Source organism: Heloderma suspectum, chromosome 4, assembly GCF_057233095.1.
Source record: "Heloderma suspectum isolate Gila_16-S chromosome 4, 16-S_ref, whole genome shotgun sequence".
Lineage (NCBI taxonomy): Eukaryota > Metazoa > Chordata > Lepidosauria > Squamata > Helodermatidae > Heloderma > Heloderma suspectum.
In genome coordinates, this window is record NC_139461.1 from 176,183,379 (window position 1) to 176,199,234 (window position 15,856).

Consider the following 15,856-nt stretch of genomic DNA (forward strand, 5'->3'; position numbering starts at 1 on the left):
AGCAGCCTGAAAATGAGGCCTGATGTGCCCTACAAGACTGGATGCTTCTCATCTGAACTTTGGATTTATGCAAGTGCAGACAGGACTTTACAACATCAGTTTCTTCTGTAGATTGGCATATAAAGAGCATTGCTATGGCTACGAGTGAAAGCGGTCACAAATAGCGTGTGCAACCATGTAACGATATGCAGGGAATGGAAAAATACTGGAATGCTCTCAAGGGAAATCCTTTTTCTAGTAGACCATGTTGAGAGCAGACTCAAATGACTATGTGTGCATGTGGGACAAACAGTCATAATTGAGTAAGATCATTCAGAGAATTTCTGAGAAACTGGCATGTCTGCACTGACATGTGATTATTCCTATTATCTGTTTTTAAATGAACTTCTATACAATATTGACTTTGTGAAAGTAATCTGGTAGAGTGGTTTTCCTTTGTTTTTATTCCAAGTTAAATACTAATGCCCAGAATTTAACTATTTATATTCTCAAAGCTTCAACACGGGAATTCAACTTGCATGACCTCTCCGTCCTGAATCTTGGGACGGAAGCCTTGGAAAACATTTAAACTGAAAACAGAAGAAGTTTAATTTAAAATACTGGGCATTGAAACACGTGTTTTAAGTTCCAGCTTTCAACCACAACTAGAATAATTTCTATTATTGTACATCACCCAGAGTGGCTGGGTGACCAGCCAGATGGGTGATTAATAAATTTAATTAATAAATAAATAAGAATTAACTGCTTCACTGTATGCTTCTCCTTACTCCTTTACATTTTAAATTATTCACTCAGACACATTCCAGCTAGGAGAAAGTACAGCCAATGCTACTGTAATTGCTATCTTTGATTTTATAAAATAATGTTATAATACAAGAAGGATCCTTGCCCCTCAATGCACTCACCCAAACCACATGGGAGCTGCTTCCCTGTGGTGCTGTCCTGCATGGGTGACTGGAGTATTCACACATATATCAACACTAGCATATGGGATAGAATCAGCAGGAAGCAGCTCCCATGTGCCTGGGTGAGAGTGTGAAGGAGGCCTCAGAGCAATAAGGAATGTAGTGGTAATTCTAGCGGCTACATATAAATCCCCCCTGCCCGGAAACACATCACCAAAAAAGAGAACTTAGATTTGTAGGACTGTGGAGTGACCCCCAACCTGCCTTGGAGGCTGCTTTGGGGTTTCTGAGGTGGACCTGACCCACTTCAGGCTGATTTGCCCCCCCTGATCCACTCCCCCCCCCGGACACCTCCAGCACAGCACATGATCCCCTAGCTCCTTACGTGGGCCCTCGGGACATGTGCTGGCAGCCGTTGTCTTCTTTCGCCATGGTATTTCCGGGCATTCCACTGCCAACACATTAATGTTGCATACTTAAAGGCTTGACAGCCGCCATTTGCACAGGATCTATTTCCAGAAATACAGGAAGTCGCCATTTTAAAAATGGCGACTCCCTGGAAGAAGAAGACGGCTATCTGTTCACGTCCCAAGGGCCCAGATAAGGAGCTGGGAGCTGGGCAGTAGTGGCAGCACAGCTGGGCTCCCGGATGGCTCCAAAGCACGCTGAAGCGCTTCAGAGCAACCCGCCCCACCTCCAAAGTGGCACAAAACACCCTGCTTCAGCTTGGAGTTCGGGCTTTGGGCCAAAGTGGTGCACAGCTCTATAGATTTGCATACAATGTGCATACATTGATTCAGATGTATAGATAGAAATTTGGAAATCATTATCATCATTGAAATAGAAGTACAGTACATTTTACCATAGTGTTGAAGACTGTGACCAGGTGACCTATGTGACTGCATGTTCAGTGTCCTGTCCAGGTGATAACTGTGGATGGGCAACAGTTCTTATAGCACTTTCTCTTTAAACCAGGATTGGACAGGGCAGCCCTTCAAACAGAGGATGCCTTCAAACAGAGGATGGTTCTCTGTAAAAAGATCACATGGCAGCCTCAATAGTCCCTTGTTAAAGTATGTGTGAATTCCCAGACAGACGCATAAGAAGAAAGGACTTGTTTTTGTCCAATTTCATGTGTTGTGTGTTGTTAGTTTTGGTCATCCATACAGTTTTGTACCACTGTCACCTCTAATCAAATGTTTTGTAAGTTGTGCAAACTCCTGAAAAACCTGCTTTACCAGAGGTGATGGTGGAATGAGTATGCATATCACGAGGAACCCACATGATACCACTTTCAATAGTCAGGTCATTTTTCAATCAGCTATCTCAAGGGGAGCCATTAGGCTTCAGGGGAATAAACTTCATAGGAAGGCTCAAAGGCATCATGAACATCATAGATGTATCCAAGATTAAATTGTAAAACAAAACAATATATTTTAAGAGCAAATTGTTGCAATAACTTTTTATACTTCCTAATAATTTGAGATACAGGCACTTCTGAGAAATAAACATATGTAAGTCTGAATCTGGTCAGTGCCTGGATCCTGCATACATTTACCCTGGGCTGGTCCAAAACTGCTGAGGCAAAACACCAAATAATACTCTCTCCCCACCCCCACTCCAAGTCAACGTGCATCGTAGCAGTAGAACCCAAGACTGGCCAAGTTATTTTGGCACCTGAGGCAGAAAATCCCACAAGCTCCTCTCTCTGGGAGTAAAAATACAATAAAAATAACTCACTAACAATTTGCTGCCCTGTTGCGACACCCCAAATCAGCTGCCTGAAGCAGCCACCTCAGGGGAAATGGTAGAGTGTGAGATAAATAATCTAGTCAGAACAAAGTTTGTCACAGGAAAGGGGGAATTGCCCTTCTTAAACAGAGCTTCTGTCTCCATCCTGAGATATGCATGGAAATTTAAAGTACTTACTCACAGAGCTAAAATATGCTTTTTCTTTTCTTTTTGCTCAACCTTCATGCCAGTAATTCAAGTAGGCCATAGCTGTAGAAGCCATAATTATAGCTTTTTATGTGCTTGGAAAGTTACTTCAGAAGATGTTTCAATTCCCATTAGTTAGAAGAAATTCCTAAAACGGGTTCATCCAATATTTATATTTTTCCAGTTTGGGCAGAAATCATATGTAGCTACAGTAAAGGACACTTCATAATTGTTCAGAATGAATCGACACGAAAAATAAAAAAAAATATTATTATAGAATGTCAAAAAAGCAGGCTAAACCTCCATCAGAAAATCTGATAAAAAACAACTGGTTGGAGCTTGTATTCATTAGCGCTTGCATAGAGTTGCGACACACCTACTCTTTACCTTTTTAACCCCACTTTTCCTTCCTTTTCTCTACCAATCTGGAAACCACTTGTCTCTGACAAAGTGGGCTGTTACCGACAAAATTCCTCAATAAATCTTGGGGCAAGATTTTGCTGTTTTTCTGAGGGAAAAGGGTTAAAAAAGAATAGCACACCTTTAAAAATTTTTTTCGCTCTGGATCGTTTTTTGCCTATGAGCATTTTGAGCAAGGGAAGCTGTAAATGTGATAGGGCAACTGTCTACATGTCTGTCCTGTTCCTGTTCACATATAAAGTGGGGGTGGGGGTAAGGATGTACAATAATTTTGTGCCTGCTCGCAAAACATGCGAACGTGCCCTATTGGCAACCCCAAACATGAGTGCGAGCAGGAGATCATGTTCTTTGAAAGTGTCGCAAATCCTCCAATAGTTACTCGTGTTTGAAAAATTACGAACATTTTAGAGTTGTTCACCATTGCGCAACTTTAAAAATGCACCATTTCACACTTTAGTCTATGGGAAACTTGTGCAACTTTGGAAATTGGTGCAAATTTAGATTTTTTGGTGCAACTTCCATGTTTGATCACGTTCATTTTGTTCAATTTTCCAATTCAGCAAAACGAACAGCAGTCACAACACAAATGTGAGCGAAAATCGAGGAGAGATGATATCAGTTGTTCACCCATCCCTAGGTTTACATGGACCACCCCACCCCAAAAACCTTGAATTGCAAGAGGGATAGCTCACAACAATACATTGCTCCTGGGAAAATCCGTTTTCCCTCCAGCTACTAACTGTGATGCTTGCAGCTAAGCTCAGAGGGAACAGGGAATTCTGAGGCAGGGGTGGGTGGCAGGTGATGTCAGTGTCCCTGCTAATCAAGAAGTGCCAGTGCTGCAACCCTGAGACCTCTGGCTCCACTACACCACTGGTAAAGGCTGAACTACTGAGACTGTTGTACAATGAAACCTAATCTAGTGCTTATTCTTGGCATTTCAGAAAAAATGAAAATATGAGGCTACTTTCATATCCAACTTTGCAGATACATTCCCACAGGGAACGGAGACTAAAATAATAATAGACTAAAATAAAGTAAAATAATAATAATAATAATAATAATAATAATAAAAAATAAACAACTTGAAACAGCTTATTTTTAAAACTTGGAAAACCAAGCTGTTCTAAGCTGGTTTTACTATATGCGTTTTCATGTACTCTAAGGATTCATCTTCATTATCTATTTATGTGTATGCCACTTTCCCACAAAATCGTGCCCAAGCAACTCACAAGAACATAACAAATGAACAGCAGTAAGAGATTTCTCCTCTCTTAAGAAGCCAGGAGTGTCTCTGCACTTGGAGCGCTGCTATCACGCTGAGTGTGCTTCCTTTTCAGCAGGCCCATGTTTCTAAAGAGCTGGTCTTTGTGACAGAGGATTGTTGGAGAGAGGGAGCATTCTGGAGTGGGGACATAAGTAGAAGGAAGGGATGGCAATGACCCGAAAGCTCATCTGAGACTCACTTAGATTTGAACCCAGATGGTTCAAAAGCCTCAAGTCCAAAAGAGATGTCAGTCCCAGAACTTCCTCTTCGAAGTGCTCTCAAGAGAGGAAGTACTGTGCCTCTGACACCCTCCCACCTTCCCAAGGCTATCTATGCTCAACCACATGCTCCCTACCTTCCTTTTACTCCTACCATTTTCTTTACAAGAGCCCTTGGACAAATTATCCTTCCAGATTCCACAGCACCCAGCATTTCTAACACTGGGTTCTGTTGTGGGGTGAAGAGGTGGAGAAAGGAAAAAACCACTGTCTTCTGTCTCTTGTCACCATTGCTGCTCCTGTCAAAAAGAAAAGGGAGAGAGTGCATTGGGGCACTGAGGGGGTGGTGGGAGGGAGTGGCAGAGTATTTGACACCCTCTAAATACTTGGTTTGGTTTGGAGACTCTTTCTAGTTTTCCCCTAATGGGCTGGGAGTTTGGTAACCCCCTGTGCAAACTGAGGAGAACACTGCAGGTAGCTGTGGTAGAAGAGATGAGGAAATATGGCCAATCCGATCATTCATTTACCATTCTTGGCTCTGTGTTTGCATCTCATGCTCTTGATTGGGCACTTAAAGATTTATTTATTTATTTCATTTTCATACCGCCAATAGCCGAACCTCTCTGGGCAGTTCACAAAATTAAAACCACAAAAATACAACAGAAAATACAATATAAAATATAATAGATTAAAACTACAGAATAAAAATACAACCAGAGTAAAACCTAGCAGCAGTACAGATATTTAAAATGCAGTAGCAGATTTAAGACAGCAGAGCTAAAAAACTAGAATGGTAAAATGCTAAAAATTCCTGGGAAAATAAAAGGTGTTCACCTGGTGCCAGAAAGTGTACAATGTAGGTGCCAGGTGAACCTCTCTAGGGAGTTAGTTCCACAACTGGGGTTCCACCAACCTTCTGCTATTTTACCTTAAAAAAACAGCAACCAGTAACACCACATTCTAGCAATAAATTCAGAAAGTCGGTAAGTTTAAAACATGAGCTGACAACAAGGTTTTCTCTAACCCCATCACCAACCGGATTCTGTCAGCATCCTCCTTTGAGCCTCCGATTTCTGCTCTGGCTATGTCCCAACCTTCCAGATTCTACCTTGGGTTTGCTAACTATTCCACCCTATTCCCACCCTCAGGGCTTCCACAGGAAGCTAATATTTTTGGAATCGCATGTATAGATCAATTTAGGGCACAATCCTATGGCTGCTAGACACCAGCTAGACAGCCATAGGATTTCTCAGGTTTGGGGATTTTTTGATTCCCAGAAAACCACCTCCCTGCCCCTCCCCAGCCACCTCGTAGGCTGCATGGTTCATCCCCGGCTCCACGCTCGCAAGAGCATTGCAGAGCAGGGGAAAAAGGGGCGTTCCTGGGGTCAGGGAGAGGGGACTTTCAGGGAGAGGGACTTCAGAAGTGCTGGTACGATGCTTCCTATGTGCCATCTGGCCTCCCCCCACCCCCTGCTCCAAGCCACTCTGGCTAGACAGCCGAAATTGGCCTTCTAGCTGCAAATGTAGGGCTGCCGGAGCACAGAGGAGAGGATCCTCTCCGTGCTTCACCCGCCCTGCATTGGATAGTCGGTCACCTCCGAATTGGGAGGCGGCCGACTATCCCCACTGGATTGCGCTCTCCCATGCTTTCCAATCAAATTGAGCTTTGGTTCCTTGCATTTTAGAACTTAATTGCAGCATGTATCTTCATTCTATTACTGATAGCTCTCACAACCAGGATGATGTAGCAATGTAATGGAGGCGTGTTCACATTGAAAAGTCAAGAGAGTTCAGAAGATGTAATGCAGAACTATAACTGCTGCCATTTATTTATTTGCAATATGTGTATATAGCTTAATATAACAAAATCCCTAAGTGGCTCACAAATAAATATTAAAAATCACATTTAAAATACACCCTTGAAAACAACTCCAGCTCCAATAACAATATAAAACAACAGAAGGAACAGTCAGATGGAGCAACATTTAATTAATTGCATTTACTTACTGTGGTGTATGGTCTGTGAAGGGTTAAAAGGTGATTGGCTGTAGCCACTCCTCTTCCCATAATGCAATGGATGGGATTTATATTCTGTGTTCTTTTCCTCTCCTCAGTCAGTCCTGTGTTTGTGAGCCGCAAGGCGGGTTATATTTGTTACTCTCAAGAAAGCTGTTCAGCTGTTCTCCAGAAGTCTGCTGTGGTGAATGGTCAACACAGAGGTGTGCAATCACATGAGTAAATGCACAGGGGATCCATGCAAGAATACTACATGGTGTGAGAAGTGGGCCTGTCCTCCATTAATATCTAAGCAGTGCGGTAATGGCACAAAGAGAGTGCCCAAGAAAGCTAGTGCTTCAGGACCATGTGGCCAACAATGGGAGAAAGTGGAAGTGGGGCTTCCAAGCCTACTGCATTGCTTGTGGTGCAGATACAAAGGGCAAAAGGTTCCAGACTGCTGTTTCCGCATGTGGATGGAGAAGAGTCCAGGGAGGTTTTCAGTACCTTTCAATGTACTGAAGAAGCTGATAAACAAAAGATCACAGCTGTTAAGAGCAAATTTGAGGCCCACTGTGTTCCAAAACAGAACATGACTTGTGAAAGACACACATTCTTTACCAGAACTCTGAAAGAAGGGGAAAGCATTGATCCCCACGTTACAGATTTGGAGCTATTGGCACAAACTTGTGAGTTTGGAGACTGGTGTGAAAGATCCTCATTAAGGATCGTATTGTTTGTGGAGTGAGCTCAGACAGGCTGAGGGCCCAGTTGCTAAGACAGCATGATTTGACCTTAACTCGAGCTCTAGTCTTTGGCAGAGCTGAAAAAGCAGCAGCACAGCACTTGCAAGGGTTCGGAGAGGCAAATGCATGCAAGCAGCAGGAGTACAAAAAGCAAAAATGTTTCCTGCAAAGTCCTCATCACAAGGGAAAGCCTACAAGAAGTGTGGCACCACCCATAATCCCAGGAATTGCCCAGCATATGGAGTTAATTGTTTGAAGTGCTCAGGAAAACACCATTTTGCAAAACTGAAGGGCCGAGCAAGCACTTCAGCCCCAGGACAAGGACCTTAATCCTTGTAGGCTCTGTATTTGTAAGCCAACCTGCAGAGCAAAAGGCATCCAGCTGCCCTCTGGTGTGAGGACATGACTGTTGTAGGGATGTCAGAGAATTCCGCCACGGATCTTGGTGAGGCCGAATGCCAGTGCATTTGGCCCCCTGAAATCCGTGGCGGAACGAAGCCCCCCCCACGAAAGGCGCGCGAAACGGAGCACTTACCTGCTGCCGTCTGCGCTGACTTGCAAATGGCGGCCGCCTTCTTCATCATAGCCGTTATAGGCTACGTAAGTATTTACGTAGCCTATCACGGCAAGCCAACCCCCCCAAAAAAACCACAACAGTGTATGCAAATGGCGGCGGCTACAGCAGCCGCAATTTGCGTTCCCTATTTTTAGCCGTTTTAGCCTACGTAAATATTTACGTAAGCTATTATGGCAAAAAAAAAAAAAGGAACGCAAATAGCATCCACTATGCTATTTGCATTCCCCTTTTTTTTCGCTGTAATAGCCTATGTAAATATTTACGTAGGCTAAAATGGCTAAAAATAGGGAACGCAAATGGCGGCCGCCGTAGCCGCTGCCATTTGCGTACGCTGTTTTATTTTGTTTTGGGTTGCCGTGATAGGCTACATAAAAACTTACGTAGCCTATCACGGCAGCTTTGCTGGACGCAAATGGCGGCTGGTACGGAGGCCGCCATTTGCGTCTGCAGTAGCCCGTCCATGGCCGGAACTCCGGCCATGGACGGCCCTGGCCGGTGGCTCCGCAGAGCCGACCGGGCAGGATTCCGGAGGTAGGAACGGATCGCCTCTCCCCCCATCGAGGATTTCGGGGGGAGGGATGGAGCGCCTCCCCCCCACCGCGGATGTCCCTGGACAAAACCACATAAGTGTTTCGTACATCCCTAGATTGTTGCTGGAAAGTAGGGATGTACGAATCCTACTTACCTGTCCGTTCTGGGGCATCGGCAGTGGGGGGGAGGCGCTCCGTCCCTGCCCCCGAAATCCTCCCTGGCCAGCTCCGCTCTGTGGTGGCTCCGTGGAGCTCCCAGCCGGGGCCAATGCTGCGGCCACAAGTGGCGGCCATCATAGCGGCCACCATTTGCGTGCTTGCAGTCAGCCATGATAGGCTACGTAAGTATTTACGTAGCCTATCACGGCAAAGAGCAGGGACGCAAATGTCGTAAGTATTTATGTAGCCTATCACGGTAAAGGCAGCCACGCAAATGATTACCGTGATAGGCTACGTAATTTTACCATGACTTTACCGTGATAGGCTACATAAATACTTACATAGTGTCAGGAGCGCCCTAGGTGCCTCTTTAAGTCCCCTCCAATAGCCAACTCATGACACAGATGAAAGGGATTCTTTCTAAGGCTTTATTCCTTTACAACTTAATGACTCTTTCAGATGCTAATCACCAGCGACTAAGCAAGGAAACGCACTGGGGTAGTTAGCAGAGTAGCCTAAGCTCCGGGTTAGGCAGCTGGTCCCTATTTGAAGGGGAAGAGCGGAAAAACTCTGAACTTATGGGCTATGGAGAGGTCATCCCTCTTACCCAGGGATCCTTGGGACGCGACCACTGTTTTAGCGCCAAGCGGGCAGCTTGGGGCTCTATGGGCTCAGTATCCACCCTGACATAGGGATGTACGAAACTCACTTACCTTTTTGTGGAATCTTTCGCGGTGGGGGGGAGGCGCTCCGTCCCTCCCCCCGGAATCCTCGATGGGGGGGAGGCAATCCGGTCCTCCCCCCTGGAATCCTTGACGGCCGGCGGTTCTGGCAGTGGCGGCTCCAGTGGCAGCTCCGGCAGCTGGTCTCCTGGCCTACCGCGAATGGGCTGCTGCCGCCGCCATTGCCATCCTGGCTTGCAGCCGTGATAGGCTACGTAAGAATTTACGTAGCCTATCACGGCTGGGTAAAAAAAATAAAACCCCATTATATGCAAATAGCGGCAGCTACGGCGGCCGCCATTTGCATTCCCTATTTTTCGCCGATTTATCTTATGTTAATATTTACATAAGATAAAACAGCCAAAAAAGGGGAACGCAAATAGTGCCCACTACTCTTCTAAAGAATCCGGCCTCACTGGAATCTGTGGCGGAATTCTCTGCCATCCCTACGGGCCTGACATGTAGCCTATCACGGCTGACTGCAAGCACGCAAATGGCGGCCGCTACGACGGCCGCCATTTGCAGCCACAGCAGCCCGGCAGTGGCCGGCCGGGAGACCAGCCGCATCTGCCGCCAGGTAAGCTCCATCCCGGGGGGATTCCGCGGGGTGGCCAAGGGGGGAGGCCGTTCTGCCATGGATTCTGGGGGACTGGATTCTAAAGAATCCAGCCTCACTGGAATCCGTGGCGGAATTCTCTGACATCCATACCGGAAAGCCCATTTCTGTATAGGTAGTGGAATGACTAGGGCAATCTACGTTACAACTTTAAACTGGTTTCAAACCAGTTTATCTAAAGGGATCCTGCAGTTTCATGAGGGTAGTGAGAATTCTTTGCTAGAGACCCCTGTCCCCTGCCCAAGCGGCCCCTCTTCCTAGAGCTACAATTCCCAGAATTCCTGTATTTGGTAGCCATAATCGCTAAAAACAGGTTTGAATCCAGTTTAAAGTTGTAATGTAGATTGCCCCAAGACTCAGCAGGCCTCATACACAACTGTCCTTCATTTATCACACACACAAGTGAAGAATTTAGCAGAAGCTCCACCCACTGTTGCTACTCCCAACTCTACAGGAGCTGCCAAGATTCAAAACAATAAGCCACAGTACACCCCCACCCCACCCCCTGGATACATATCACTTTCAAAATGGACACTGGTGGAGATGCAAAAACTGTTCCAGAAGACATAGCTAGGCCGTTGCAAAGACAGGTGCAAAAAACTTCACCAGCTTTCACCCTGATTGCATTTGGTGGTGTGAGAATTACACCTGGGCTGTGTTTCCACTAGGGATGGGCGGATTCCCTACCTGCTGGTCCGGCTGGGAATCCACCCTTGGGGGGAGGCAATCCGTTCCTCCCCCCGGAATCCTCTTCAGCCGGATCCGCTCCGCGGCAATTCCACGGAGCTGCCGGCTGGCTCCGAAGCGCCAGCGATACGGCCGCCATTGCTGTATCACTGGCTGAGGGGTATTGACATCCGCAGTCAATCCCCCTCAGTCAGCGATACGGCATGGCGGCTGTATTGCTGGATCTCCGGAGCTGGAGGATCCGGCCGAAGAGGATTCCACAGGGAGGTAGACGTAAGTGTTCCGTTCCGCCACGGACTCCGGGGGGCCGGATTCTTTAGAATCCGGCCTCATTGGGGTCCGTGGCGGAATTCTCCGCCATCCCTAGTTTCCACCAGTGATTCACTCCAACCTGCCTGCGCCGTGGGGTCTCTGTGTTTCCATGGTTCCATGGTACATGACATCATGGCCATTCAGCCCCAGTGTTGTATTTTATCGCTGAAAAACCGCTTCTTCTGAGGCTGCTTATAGTCTGACTTTTCCCGGTTATGGCGGCTCCATTACTGACCTGTTTCCACAATCGCACTGGGTTCGCTGTCTTAGCCCTACCCATGGGGCGTGTAGCCTGGCCTTTGTGGGTATGTCGCTCTGACCTCAGTGACCCAACCCTGTCCCTCCCTGTTTTCCGGAAGTTTCATTGCTGTTTTGGAGCAGGATGCCGAGGGAGCAACTTTTAAAACATTGAAAATAAGCACTAGAACACAGCCCACGACCCCAGTCAAGAGGAGTTTTCTCCCATTGTGCTGAATGAGGCTTGTCCTCTCAATGACCACAGAAATGACAGAGAAGCCCCTCAATTGACACGGCACATAACAAAGCCCTCAGTTCTTGAAATGTGATTACGCGCAATCTCGAGGCTTCGGTCCATTGCCTTAGGACATAACTCCTTCACAGCTTTCAAATAGAGAAGAGATCCTATGCATTAAAATGGGGACTGGCTTTGGTCTCTTTCCCACAACTAACCCATTAGTGTCTCCTCAGAAGTAACTCCCACTGTGGTACATGAGGTCCTCTGGGTTAAAATGAGGCTAGTTTCCCTCTTCGTGTACTCCCCCACCCCTTTCCCAGCACAAACATATGTGTGTCTACTCGGAGGTAACTCCCATTGTGCTCAATGAGGCTTGCTCCTGAAATGCAGGTGCATCTGGACTTTCAGGGGAAAGGAGAAAAGGGGGGAGTGGGAGAAGGGGGAAGCCTTTTTAAAAATCCTGTACTCCTCCATTAGCTTCCCCTACTGTTGTCCTGGAAACACAGCCGAGGAGGCAGGAACACTGAAATTGTGTGAAGGAGAGGGGGAGATGATCCTGGAGGGAGCAGTCAGGCAGAAATGAAAAGAAGCACCCATTTTAGGGGCAAGAAAGAAAGTTTAAAGGGGTGTGGGATGCTCCAGACACAGCACTTTGATTTTTTGCCACTTCATTAATGCACAATTGCTCCTTAAAACCCCGTTTCAGGGGCAACAAGGAAGGTTTAAAGGGGGGGGGGATGCTTCAGACACAGCACTTTGATTTTTTGCCCCTTTGTTAAGGCACAATTGTGGTTTCAATCTCCATTTTAGGGCAACAAGGAAGGTTTAAAGGTGGGGGGGGATGCTCCATACGCAGTGCTTTGATTTTTTGCTCCTTCTCTAAAGCAAAACAAAAGGGCTGGGAAGGCAAGGAGGAGACTGGCCAGAGTGGGAAATTTCAGCGGGGCAGGGCGAGGGAGGGAGGGAGGAATCGGAAACAGGAGGAGGCGGGAAAACAGATGGGCTAAGCAGACCCAACCCACTCCAAAAAGGCTCCACCCAGCCATCAAGAAAATAACACGATGAGTGCTCTGTGGAAACAGCGCAGCCCGCCAGGGTACAACTATGATAGACCAGTCCTTTTGGGACATGGAAACACATGAGAGAGAAAATGCGCTTGGGGAAACAGTGCAACAAAGTCAGAAAAGAAGTGAAGGCGATAGTGTGGAAACACACCCCTGGAGGAGCATTTAGAGGTCTTTGCAAAGAAGGTGCATTTGAGGCAGATCTTATACTCTATATTACTGCCAAAGGAGATCCACCCCTATTAGGCCGTGTGGCATCTGTGGCACTGAACCTGGTCAGGCGTGTGCATGGAGTCTCATGTCAGATGTCCACCACTAAAGATGATCTCTTTGCTGCATATTCTGATGGTTTTGAAGACCTGGGATGCTTTCCAGTCGTGCATCACATTTATTTGGAACTGGCACTACCCCCTGTTGTTCGTGTGTGTAGGAATATTCCCCACACCATAGTAGACCAGCTGAAGCCTGTCCTAGAGCACCTTCAGTCAATAGGGGTCATTTCTAAAGTGACTAAGCCCACAGCATGGATAAGCAACCAGGTCATCACGCAAAAGAAGAATGGGACACTCAGACCGTGTCTATATCCCAGGGACCATAAGAAGGCAGCCAAGAGGGAAAATTTCTCCATCCCACAGTTGATGATGTCCAGAGGAAGCTGGCAAGGAAGAAAATATTCACCATCCTTAATGAAAAAGGCAGCTACGGACAGTGTGTCAGCTGAACTATGCACATTCAACACCCCATGTGGGCGATATCATTTCAACAGATTCCCTTTGGCATCAAATCTGCCAGTGAGGTCTTCCAGCAGAAGAACTACGAGTGTCTTGGAGACTTCCCAGGTGTCTACATCATAGTGGATGATACGGTAATTGCTATTGCGGATTAGGCAGAGCATGACACCATTCTGACGCACTTTCCAGAAAGAACCTGTGGCACAGGTGTCAAGTTCAATAAAGACAAGATGCAATATCTGGTGGATCATGTCAGATATATGGGTCACGTTTACTCGAGCAAGGGAGTGATGCCAGTTGACAGCAAAATGTATGCAATTAATACAATGCCTCCATCCAATAAGAAAAAAGGTCTGCAGAGGCTCTTAGTCCACAAGTATGAGCATTTTTGCGATCTCCATTTTATTTTGCAAAAAATGGTGACTGCAGAGCTCAATGAGGCTGCCGGGGTGAGGGTGGGCCGCTCGCCGAGCACTGGCAGGGGGTGAGCACGGGCAGGGGCTCAGCAAGCGGGGCTCAGGGGTGCGGGCAGGGGGGGTTCCACTGGATTCCCGGACAGAATTGGGAGCCCATGCCATCCCTAGCTGGGGTGAATTGTCAACAGAGAGGTGTGCAATCATGTGAATAATTGCATGGGGGACCCATACAAGAATACTACAATTACAAGCCATAGAAAGCTTGGCTGAAGAAGTGCATTTTTAGGAGATGTTTGAAATATACCACATTTTCAGTCTCCCAAACTGCATAGGGGAGGATTTTCCAGAGGATGGGTGTCCCCTCCACAAACCACAAACTGTCAGCTTGTAGTCAGCTGACAGTTTTTCACATTTATTTACAGGAAGCTGTTGGCGGAATTTTGGTCTCATTATATTCCTAAAAGAGGAAGAATAATTGATGTTTGCATTTATCAAAATAAATCACAAAAAACTGAGTAGAATGTGTGTAATAAAGAGGACAGATAACATTCTAATGGCTGATTTTTTTGAAATCCCTACTTGCAGGATTAGAGCCCTTGCTCCCTGGAAGCTGGACAGAGAAGCAATCCGCTTCCCAGCACTTAAAAGTCAGAAGCTCTGGAGGTGGTGTTGTCCTTAGCACCACACTGAGAGGTTCATGGGGAGTATGTCTGGGTTACTGTTGTTTTCTTTTTGTTTGGTCTGAGGTGTTGACATCAAAAAGAAGTTATACCACCTGTTTATTTGCTTCTGGATGAGTTTTATTGGCTTTGGTTTTTTGAACAATTAGGAAGGTTGGAGTAGGTTGTCAACGGTGATGTTTATTCCTTTAATTACAGATTAATATAAGGCAATTTGTAAAAAAAAGCCAAAGGCTAATGTCTGAGTCAACAAAATATCTGAATAAACAAAACCCACCCATGACTTCAGAGAAAGATCCTATTGTTTTTGTTTTGCAAAAGACTTTCAGTATCCTCAGAAACAAGGATATGCTGATTCAAAGCCAGCTAAAGTTAATTTTAAAAAGCAAGGCTGGCAACTGTTTCCATTGGGATTTGGAATCTATCTGGAGTGGGAATGAAAATGCTGATTTTCCAGCATTTGAAACTGTACGGAGAGTCTCCACAGATACAGGAGGTCTCTTTCCCCTTCAGAACATCAACCTCTATCTTTAGAGGATGATAGAAATGATAATGGAGTGGCAGGGCAGGGCTGTAGCCAGGGGTGGGCTGGGGGGAGGGCTTGCACCCCTTAATTTTCTCTGCCCCACCTAAATTGTTTTACAAATAATAAAAAAAATCAGTTTACAATTTTGTCTTTAAAAAGGTTGCAAACCAGATGAACTGCCCTCTACGTTTTTGGTGCACCCCCAACATTTAGGTTGGCTACAGGTCTGGGGCAGGGCTAGTGTGCTCCCCCTGTTTCTTTTTCTCTGTTTTAGAATGTCTAAATAGGGCTATATGTATTGAAAAGCACCAGGGATGGAGTGAATCTTGGGAATATAAAAACAGCTGGCTATGCGTTGTCAACCACTTGTACCAGAGGGACTCCTGTGACTCTGACAGTTGCCTGACAAACAGCAGGGCAGGAAGTGGAGTGTCCCCTTCAAGGATCCATCTCCATGTGAGGGACACCTTCACCGGTTGCATAACTCTGTTGTGACATTTGTCAGGGTGCAGGAGCTTGCCTGAAACAAGCCCTTCAAATGGAAGACACTTTCAAAGAGAGGACTGTTCTGTGCCAGCCCTTCAAATAGACGACTGCCCTCTGTAGGACACCTGGCTACTGCAATGTGATATGTTGTGTTGATTGTATTGTGTTTTTATTACTGAACACTGTTCTAGAATCCATCGAGATGAAGAGGTCTAGAAATCCAAGAAGGAAAGAAAGGTTGGAGCGGAGTGCCTGGCCTTTGCCAACAGAAAGCTTACCAGCATTTAGGGATGAGAGCTTCATCAGTTTTGGAGGATCCTGCTCTCTGCTGCTGGGGTGGAAGAGTGTTAGAGCAGGATGGTTCAGTCAAGACACAGTATGCAC